This window comes from Aythya fuligula, chromosome 12 (genome assembly GCF_009819795.1).
Source record: "Aythya fuligula isolate bAytFul2 chromosome 12, bAytFul2.pri, whole genome shotgun sequence".
In the NCBI taxonomy this organism is placed as follows: domain Eukaryota; kingdom Metazoa; phylum Chordata; class Aves; order Anseriformes; family Anatidae; genus Aythya; species Aythya fuligula.
Window position 1 is genome coordinate 5,117,588 of NC_045570.1, and position 11,732 is coordinate 5,129,319.

The window sequence follows — 11,732 nt, forward strand, 5'->3', positions numbered from 1 at the left end:
AAGGAGAGCAGGGAACAAAGAAGATCTGAAGCAGCTGCAATCAGATCTTCACCTGGTTCTAGGCAGTAATTGACTCAGTTTTAGGGCACCTAGTGTTTGATCACAAGTGCTGAATGATTCAAACTCCTGAAGTGTTCTAAGTTTTCTCAGCCAGTCTTTTTTTTTTCCCAAGCCTTACAGCAATAGATCCTAGTTCCAGGATCAGATATCCACACTGTTCTAACTTTGCAGTGGATTTGTAGCATAAAGACATAAAGCTGCCATGAGCGCCTCAGCACTCACTGTGGAGACAATGAGTCTATCCAAGATAAAATGTGTACTGCAAGATGAGTCAACAGCAAAGTCACTAGCAATGAATATAGAACCATATTTCTAATTTCCTTCTATGATATGACTAAATATTACCATCAAACCCTAATTAGTTGGGAAACAAACAAACAAACAAACAAACAAATATTAGACTATGATAGATATTCCTCACAGTAACAATAACTTTTTCTCTGCTCCTGTGCAAAATAAGCCAGGTTTTCAAACTCACACTGAGCTGAAAGTTTAGTGCTGCATTAAAGCAATAGTGTCTAAGACAAAATTAAAAGCTTTTTAACCTTTTAGTGCTTGTTTTTATCCGAGTCCTTGTCAATTAAGCACTGGTATTGAGGGCTCAAACAAAGATTTAATGAAAGATGGTCACTCATTTTCTTCTTGTTATATATATTCAATATACAAAATGTGGAAGATTACTCTTCAAAATTAACCTATTCCCCCACAACCAAATTTTAGGTTACATTTAAGAAATGACCCTCTTCTCCTAAAAGAGTAATCAATATTTATGTTTTTCTTCCCTGCCCTCTGCAACTACTACCAGAAATCCATCTTACATAAAACCAAAGAACAGCAGCAGACATCTACTTAGAAACCTAAGTTTTATGAACTTTATTCCTTGTTTGTAGTGACTCCTCCCTCCATGCTAGTTCAATAGCTCACCTAAGCTAAAGTAAATATTTATAGTTGTTTGTTTGTTTGTTTTGTTTTGTTTTGTTTTCTGACAGAAAACTAAATACAGGTAGCTCAAGTGACCTGCCACAGTTACAGCCAGCTCTCCTGCTTCCCTCAGAAGCCAGAGGAACCTTTCCCCACCCATCCTTTCTTCCTGCCTTCCCCCAAATAAACAGGTTGGCTGAGGGAAGCTTTAAACACCTCCAGGGATGGGGCATCCGCAACTTCTCTGGACAACTTGTTTCAGTGCATCATCACCCTCATAGTGAAGAATTTCTTCCTTATATAATCTAAACCTAGCCTCTTTTAGTTTAAGCCTGTAATCCCTTGTCCTTCAAAGAGGGAAGCATGCAAAACACCCTTGCATACGGCACAAATTCCAGCTCTTAGATTCTCTTTTTTACATCCCTTGCAATCTCTTTGCACTGATACAGAAAACACAAAAGCAAAGGAAGAAATATTACTTGTGAACAGTGGCCAATGGAAGGTACAGGCTGTGTATTTGTCTGTGTGTTCAGAACCTGGTTTTGCCACCCTGACTCACTGGCACAATGGTGGACGCCCTATCTGGTGAGGAGAACTCACTCTCCAGCTTGGGTTCTGGGACACATCCTGCCCTGAAATCTTTAAGCAGGGCAAGACCTAGGTGGTAGAAAAGCTGAGGGGCTTGTACTCATGGCTTGCATCCACTGCTCACCCAAAACATGCTTCTTGCAAACCATCCCCACTCCTTCCATGACAAGACAGGACACGCCTCCATCCTCACACTCACCCCTTGGCGCAGTGGGAAGGCCTGGGTACCACCTCAGGACACAGACTGAGGTGAAGTGCCTCGTCTGCCTCACATCCAGCACTGGGGCAGTGCAGGGCTGAGGCAGCCCGGTAATGGCTGAGGTCTGACAGACACCTGGCAGGTGCCAGGGGACGGGTGTGCTCCCAGACAGCACCCTTGATTGCCTCAGCAGAGAGGATACGGCCACAGGTTCCCCCACACAGGCCTGGGCCTGAGCACACTGAGGGGACTGGGGGCAGGTGCTCCATTTCATGGTGCTGTAGCCATGCTCTCACAGGCCAGCAGCCTCCAAGTCCGCCCACTAGAAAACACCAGAGAATAACATAGATTCAGAGCAGGCCCCCAAACTATCTTTTCAAAGATCACCATTTTGTCTCATGGTAGTGTGTGCGTGGCCTGGCATATAGCAGCCCAAACACCAGTTTGATGGAGCCTTGCTCTGGAAGACCATGTAATGTTGTTCATCCTGGTTATTCACTGAATTTATCTTCTTTTAGGTCAGCCAGGCTGAACAGTGTGCTGAGATTTATCAAGTTAGCTATTGTAGCTGGACACTTTCCATTCTCTCCATTAAGTCAATTTACATAGGAGTACATTAACATATTTCCAGGCATGCTAAGCACAAGTATCCAGCTCTTTTTCTGATTTCCATCCAATGCTTTTATGTAGTTTGCCTGCAAACCCCAGTTGAGAGGCTTGTCTGTTTTTATTAAAATTCACATGTATCTCAATGGAAATGACTGCATGACCAGCACACCTTTGCAGATCCCTTTCAGCAAACTACACAGCACCGAGGAGATGTTTTTTCTCCTGACATTTATATCTTCTTGAAATTACCTTCTTTATACGGTCTAGTCATCTAACATCACAATTTGGAAAGTTTTAGTTTTTGTAGTCACTCTGGACTGCTTAACCCACAACAAAAACACAGATACATATCTAGTGGTTTATTGCAGTGCAATCACATGCTTTTCCATCTCTGACATATCCTTGAGTAATGGAAATGAAATTGCCATGAAAAAGTGAATAGTAACGTGCAATTTTTGTTGTACAAAATAATAACAATGATAATAGACATCAATTATATCACATGCTGTTTATAGCAAAACATAACAGATATGATCAATCAGTGAAAACAATTAAAAAGTAACAGTAAACAAGTAATCTGGTTGATGAGAAAGCCAGGAGTTCATGGGATACATACCTAGATACAATACTAAAACATTACTGCCCGTACAAAAATAAGAACCACCTGCATGTGCTGTATATGCTTTATTGAATTACAAAGATACAATGATTAGCATGGTTTACAGGCTACTACACAATTATTTACCAAAGAAATGCTAATTTACAGTCTCAGCTAGTCCACAGACACTTTATTGTATCACAACCATTTAGAATCCACTTTTCTCATGCCATAGTCAGATATAGTGAAAAATCAAGTTCCATTTACAGCAGCCATTGTTAACCCACAAAGTAGCACTTCATGCTACTATTGATGTGTTACAGATGATTAACAGTAATTTAGTTTTAAATGCCAGTGCATGCCAAGTGTTCTGGATATGAATACTAAAAGGATGAAGTTATGCAGGTGTAGAAATAATAATAATAAACAAACAAACAAACAAAGACTGCCAGCTCTGTGACAGCACACAGAAGATGGGACTTGTTTCTTCACATTTTAGCTGGCTAAAGCTAGTTCCTCACCCCTCTCATCAGTGGAAATGTATCTTCCTCCAGGGGTGTCTGAAGATAGATGATAACAACCCGGCGGTATTTATACCTCTGCATTGATTGCAGAGAGAAATTAAATAATAATTCATGTTAGTTTCTTATCTGACAGATAGACAAGAACATAGCAATGGCATATTAGTGATCCTCACAGCTATACATGGTGCCTTAGAGGCCAAGGCATCCTACAGCCAGTACAATGAGGTCTGAAGTATGCTGAGATCTCTACTAACCAAACTGGGAACTTTGTCTTTCCTGGAATAACTTCTGTCTGTGTTTAACTGCTGCCTCTCATCTTCCACTTAGGTTGTTGTAATTCTTGATGAAAAGGGCCGTCTTTTTGTACCCTGTTGACATCCTAACTGAGTTCATTATCCACATATGTGAGCACATGATAATAATAAATGAACAAAAAATGCAAAATCAAATAAGTAAACTACCAGAGATCTGTGGAGGATGAATGGTCCCATTTATGTTTTTGTTTTGTTTTGTTTCCTTCTTTTAAGTCAGTAATCAACTGGCTAAATAATCCAGAGAAGAAGAGACTTGTACTCCACTGGATGACTATCCACCTATGAAATATGCTCATGCTCTTCCCAGTTCTTTCTGTATTCTCAAAATTTAGATGTGTTGAGAAATGTTTCAGTTAAAGTGTCCCAGGAACTGGATAAGAAACTGTTTAAATACTTAATCATCTTAATTAATTGATTTGGGTGGATAATAAAGAATAGACATAAACATAGTCTCTTTACCACTTCCTTTTGTTTTGTGTCTTCCTAGTTCTTTTTCTCTAAGAACTAGCTGAAAATAAGGTTTCTGACAGGCAAGATTTTCACAGTAGAACTGCAGGAAGAAGATTAACTGTTTGGCCTATGTACCCCTTTTTTTCTTTTAGCACTAGAAATAGAAGAGCAAGAAAATATTTTTATTAAACTGCGAAAGACTGTTGAGAGACTGCCAGCACTGAAATAGTTACTGTATCCTGAAATAGTTCTTCACCTTTTTGTTCAATGTGAAAGGCAAAAAAAATGATTCAAATATGAAGCAATGTGTCAGTTCTGCTAAATAAAAATGTGCACAGTAAAACTAAATCACATACATTGAAGTGTTATTTTGGTTTTATGGAAATGTAATCTGTGTTATGACATTTGCATTTCATATAACTGCTATGGATAAATAATCTTCCAATGCATTGCATACCATTTTGTCACCAAAAAAAAAAAAAAAAAGTAATACTGTATCATCTGTTTCCACCTGTACACTAGAATATTCCATGACAAGTGTATCAACATCAATTGTAAAAATTCACTCAAGAGCCACTGAAAGTTATGGATACATTTAATGGAAATATTTTTTCCCCATAAAAGCTACACACCTATTAGAGGACATCGTAGCTTGGAAGAAAAAAATAAAAATATAACTTGAAACAACAGAATATATGTATGTTTCTATGCATGCTAAGAGTTCTGAATTTTAAGTAAAAATTAAATACATCAATATAGACTACCAATATGGAAGCTAAACTGGAACCTTATGAAATTACGTCTCCCTTTCTATGCCCAAAATCATAGTTTCCAGGTCTAAGATAGCTGGAGTTATGCTTCATATGTGGGAGAATAAGACAGAAAAAATGTATTTAAATACAGGTGGCACTACAAAGTAAATTTGGAATTCATCATCCTATCACATTGCCTTCTCTGTTCCTTGCTTATATTTTTATATTTTCCTTTTGCTTACCTAAGTCATTATCAAATACCTCAACAAATCTCAACAAATGCCATAGGAGAAATTTTTGACAAAGGAATCAAAAGCCTAGATACCTCAGCCTAGATTAGGCCTGTATTTCACAACACTACTACAAACCAAAAGACCCCAACTCACCCATTTTGGAAACCAGTTAAAACCAAGGGGACCCCAAGGGAGTACAGAAAGCCACATGCAAGAGTAGACTTGGCATTTACCTCCCAGCCCTTGAAATCATTAAAGCGCAAGGAGTATGCACTTCAGTATGTCCAGTCATTGACTTAACAGCCAACTTTTCACTGCCTTTCAATGAGATTTGTACTTCTTAGGTACTAAGGGACATTTCTTAAAACTAATAATAATAATAATAAACTAAAAAAAATAAATCTAAGCCCAGAATAAAGAGTGGCCTAATTTGCTGAAAGTTGAAAAACTTCATAAAAATCAAACTAGCAAATATACAGCCATTTGATTATTTCTTAGTGTAATTAAGTAACATCACCTTTAAATGTGTTTGCTTCTTTTCTTGGGGAAAAAGATGTGTTTTCCTATCTCCTGTGAAAGCTGGGGGGGGGGGGGGGAGATGTCTGTTCACTAGAATGTGTTCGCTAGAATGTGGCTTTCTGCAGTGACATAGGTTTATTTGGGGTTCTTTTGTGTGCTACGTTAGAAGGAGTACAGCTTTTTAAGCTCAGATGTATAAATATCCCCACTATATCCCCACTTACACCCTAGCTCTGCAAAATAAAAAATAGATTTTTGTGCATATTGCAGTCAATATACACTCACAAAAGAGAAAAGCAAAATAGGAGAAATATAATTCTCATATTAGAAAACTGAGTACTTACCTTGTGATAGCAGCTGGAATGAAAATGGCTGAAAGCAATAAAAATCCATTTTACCATTTAGTACAGTTTGTCAGACTAGAGAAATGGGATTGAATTTCAAAGCCACAGGCAAGCTGGCAGAAATCTGTGGTTATGCAGTTGATGGGGTTTGTGTGTGTGTGTGTGTGTGTGCGCATGTTTTCTTCTTATTATTTACAACTCTTTTGATAAGCCTTCAGCAAGTTACATAGGTTGTTCTAGTTGTATCTCCTTTGACTGGATTAGAATACTTGATGACAGTTTGGATAAGTTTGAGGCAGATGGTTCTTGACATTTTTCATGCCATCAGTTACAAACCATGCAAGGAAACTCTTTCATCCTTTGTTTATCCTTCACTTAGAAGCCACTATAGTAGATCGTTAAACTTTCATTTTTCACAGTGCTGATTAAGGCATACTACAAGGCAGATGTTATGCAGCACCATTTTTAACAATTTACATTTAGCACCAAAGCTGGCTTTGTACTTGTTCCAGTGGATCAATTCGCATTTCAAAAACTTCAAGGTCAACCTCTAAGCATTGCTATTCTGTTGAACAACTAAATGTTTCATAAAGTTTTCCCTATGACTGTAGCACATGAAAATATGTGCTGGCCACTCTGTTTACATGTTTGTAGCTGCCAAAATGAATACAAGTATCTATTGTTCATCTCTGCCACAATTAAATGACAGATATAGTTCTGTAAAAGCAAAAGACAAGCTAAATTGAACAAAAGATTACTATTTCAACACATAGTTACGTCAAAAAAAAAGTCCTCATTTGTTTTCAGTATCATCATCTCAAAGCAACAAATAATTGCTATTCAAGTGGCAGTTGGTCTTAATTTACTTCAGGTCAGGCAATAACATCTCATGGATAAAAATGTTTACTGTTTTATTTCACATCTTCATGTGCATTCTTTATTTTATGATTATGTAAATTATATACTTCCTAGTACAAACTTTAATAATAGCTTTATATAAACAAAAATGGGTTAAGGCACTTTTAGAGAACAGCAGAATAATGACAATAATAACTACAAAAGGCAGTAAACAAAGTAATTCATGGCAACTTATTTTTTTGAGGACTTCGTGCTCTATAGAAAACTTTGAGTAGTTACAATATTTAGCTCATCTTTAGGTAATGTAACTTTTTTTTTTTTTTTAACTGAAAATTATGAAAATAATCTATTTTAAATGGAGTTTATCTCTAGTCAATAGTAGCAGTAGAGTGGAAGGTTTTGTGCCAGTTTTACCAATGGACAGTAAATAGAAAACAAACTGTTGGTTACTGAAGAGTCCTTTTAATTCAGCTTCTCCAAATCAACATAGAAAGAGAGGATTGGGTGGTGGGTGGGGAGGAGTAAATAAGGAAATATAATATTTAAATACATATTTTCTTGAATGGCAGGACAGCTGGCCAACAGGAATTTTCAATAATTTTATATTAAAATAGTTGAAGGAATTTCAACTCCTCTCTCTCTGTCTCTTTGGTAAATTAAGCTGTAGCAATGTCTTATTATTATTGTCGTGAAGTTCTGTAGCAAAGATTAGCAGATTGAATTATAATTTCATCCTCTGATACCTCCTGATCCTCATCACACCCTTTTCTTATGCTCAATTTATTCTATTTTTTCCCTGATTCTGTGCCATAAGGACTTTTCCATCCTAGTCCTAACTCCCTCAAGACTTCCCATCTGTTACAGCTACTTCAGCCTTTAGATCTAAAACTATTTCCTATTTGTATCTGTACCTACTATTCTATTAAATAGATATACATTATTTTCCAAATTAAAAATGGTTTTCATCTGAGTAGTTCATTTGAGTAATGATCACAAGTCAATGAAAACTTGTTCTTGGATAAACATCTATGCCGTAGTGTAATACTAGATGCAAATATATCATTATTTATTTTTTCTTCTCTGATCCTATGAAATCTCAATCTCAGTAGTGCCTGGGAATGCCTTCTTTTCACTTGAAGAATTACAGACACTATAACTGTCAGTCATGCTAATGAAAACGTGAGGAATACATAGATAACACATGGTCACAACTCTTTGCCACAGAAACCATCCTGGAAATCTTATAAAGAAAAGGCTACTGAATCTCAAAAAAGGTTTGAAATAGTGCTGACTTGAGTTACATATGAGTCATAGATTTGATACTTTTCCCACCTAAACCATACACCAATCTATATTTATAAAACCTTGAGCAAATAAGACTCAGAGTAATGATGACTGTGTCATTCAGAAATGTATAATGGCCTTGCAAAAGCACTGCCACAGCCATTGTCTTCCTTTACAATAGCTGGATCAGCAAAAACAAATATAGAAGATGGATGCAAGTGGGAAAGGGTGGATTTCATCTTATTTTTGTTATATTATTATCCAGGCTTCCACCAATATTTATCATCCTGCAGTTTGATTTGCTATAATTTATGTTTACCTTTTATCTTTGAATAAAAGAGTATCATCCCTCCAAGGATAATGGAGAAGCAATGTTATTTAATTATTCCAAACTGCCTTGTGCTTTGGTACACAGAAGATAACAGTCAACATACTGCTACAAGTTTGCTGATATGCAAACTGTGGTCAAGATAAAATATTTAACAGTAGAAAAAATACACTTTATAGTGCAGCTGCTATAATGGGATTTTAAATAAGGAAAAACAATTCTGTTTACATTTGGTTTTGAAAATACATACAAAACTAAATACATTCATCCATAAATTAACTTGATAACAACTGGAGATAGGTGGATAATGGAACTTGAGCATTTAATATACACACACCAAACAGCTACAGGAGAGTGAGAGAAAGAACATGCAGGTAGCTGTGAGCAGCAATGCTATCAGCATATACCAAAAAGAACTGATGTTATCGTGGAAACTGTGAAAGTAAAGCTTAAAGAGATTGTACTATCGTAGAGCCCCAAGGTTCATCTCCAGTCTCAGCATAGTTTCCTGTGTAGCGTTACATGTATTTGAATGTTTGGGAAATAAGAAGAGTACAAAACAAAAGAATAACGTGGGGCAGATCTTTGTAAACTGGCATCACTCCATGGAAACAAATGCAGCAGTGCCAGCGTACGCCAGCTGAGGATGTCACATTACACACAAAAATCCTGAGGCACCTGCACTTCTGTGGGGGTGAATAATTTATGAATACACGAAATGTTCTGAATAGCATATTTCTGAATATTTTTCCATTATTCACTCCATTCTAATTCTTTCACAGGCTATGTTCTTTAAACGCATTTTTAGAAGCACACAGTAGAATTGTGACAATGACAGTTATTTGGCCAATCCCCACCCATTTTAGTTTCTTTGCCTCCTGCATTTTCACTGAGAGATGACTATTTTAGTATATTCTTCTTCTGATAGTTCTTCGAAAGTGATAGACAAAGGAGAGGCAGTAAATTCTTCCTAAATAAGAGGAGAAATACAGTCTCTGCTGGCTTCTCTAATTGCTTTGGCTGCACTATAAATATTTTTTCAGCCTTTTCTCCAATCTCCAATAAACCTGGCACCCATTAAATATTAGATAAGTTTCTCAACTCTACTGGCAAGTCAGATAAGTTGAAGTCTAGATATAGCATGTCTCTAACTTAGCACCTCACTAAAATCCTTCTTTTAGGAACACATATACAAAAAGCTTATATGCAATAAGTAAACAAAACACTGATGAACAGAACTGTTATAAACAACTGTGTAAGCTAGCCTAGAAATCAGTAACGGGAAAACAAGGACCACACTAAAATTCATGTGCTTTTGAAGGAAGGTCTACCTCCTGACTGTGTTAAGGAGCTAAGGAGCTGGCTCAGTCTGCCAGTGAAAGCATCATACTTCCAGGCAGGTCTTCACCACATAAAAAGTTCACACCCCAAATTCACAGCTTATCAGCGCGGGCTGAAATTCTGGGAAAGCCTGGATGTTTTTCCCCTCCAGGTACAACTTCTCCACAAGAATACTGCTTCATTCAGGGTGATGTTATCTGAAAAACATCCAAGAAACTCACTACAGAGGAGAAATAGCTTACTGCCTTTCCAGATGCACAGATACAACACAGTATGGTTCCAGACATGAACGCACATATGTAAAACTCTACCACAGCAAAAACATTCTGGTAGCAACATTTTCATACAGTTCATACGTGCAATACGTCTTCGGGGATGTCTGCAGTAATAAAGATGAAACATGGCATGAAGCTTCTTGAGACAGATGATGTCCAAACTGATGCCTCCCTGTAGTGGATTTGCCACCTCAGGTCCAGATGCAAGCAGGTTCCTAGACTCCCTCTGCCCTCTCTCACTGCAAGCACAAGGTCCTTGAAGAGGGTACTGTGCAGAGTTGGAGGAGGTACCTGCACCCCTGACATAAATTTCCTGTACAATTTGCATTGCAGGGACATATGCAGACATGCAGCAGAACCAAAAGTCAATGTTGGCCTTATTAATCCTAATTCAGCCCCATAAGGAGAAACTTTTATTCCTCTTGCCTGCATTTTGTCTAGAAATTCCATGTAGAGAATCAATCAGAATAATGAAGCATTGTGCATCAAACTGTTAAAAATGCTTCTGAACACTCTGTTCAATACACACAACTTGATTTCCAAAGCTACTCTGGACAGAAATGATTTAGAAAACAACTCACAAGTAAACTAAAGCTCTTCTAATAAAACAAATATTTCACAGTTCATTTAATCTAAGATATTGAAAAGAACTGCCAGTACTCAGGTACGTGACCTGAAGCACAGAACTTTATTGCTTTCTCCACCAGGGATTAGAACCGTTTGGAGTAAAACAGATGCTGCAAGGCAGGTATTTCTTTAACCTGACAGTCATATCTCAGAAACACTGATCCTTCCCTTAGAAGTAGATAAAAACAGCTGGGGCACCAAGGTCAAGATTTTACATCTTTTTTGGCTTTCATGTATTGCATTAGATAACAAATTCAAAATTCACACCTATATGGCTGAAATAAATGTTTGAATTTGGCAATACACAGAAAAAACTTTAAATTTTCTTACACTGTGATTTTTCTATGGAAATTATCTTCCATAGGACATGTTGCCTAATGGGTGTGCTCAGAGAGAGTGCATGGTTCCCTCTCCCCTATCTTATAAAAACTTTTCACACCCACACTTGTCCTCATGCATCGCTGTGTTCATTTCTCCATTTTGTGAAAAATGTCACAAGGTACAAAAGGATAGAGGGTAAATAGGGTAGTTGGTCTGCAAAGAGAGACCGGCACAATATTCGCAGGAGAAGAAATCACATCACACAGATATCACATACAAGGTCATTCTGTTTTGTTCATTCTGGACAAAGAAATAACCCTATCTGAAGGACACTTAAAGGCTTCTCCTCAGTTGCTGTTACTTGTGCTTTGCCTTCTAGTCAAAAGCTAATAATTTGACGAATGAAATTACATGAATCCACTAAGACCTAGTTCTTAGAACTCATGAAGATATTTAATTCCAGTTGAAATCAATGGGAGTTATGGGCCTAATTACCTGTGGGACTCTGAACCTTGGTATATACTTTACTACCATGTAATAATCAATAATTTTCAAGGCTAGAGCAATGCTCCCTTATGCAGGTGAGG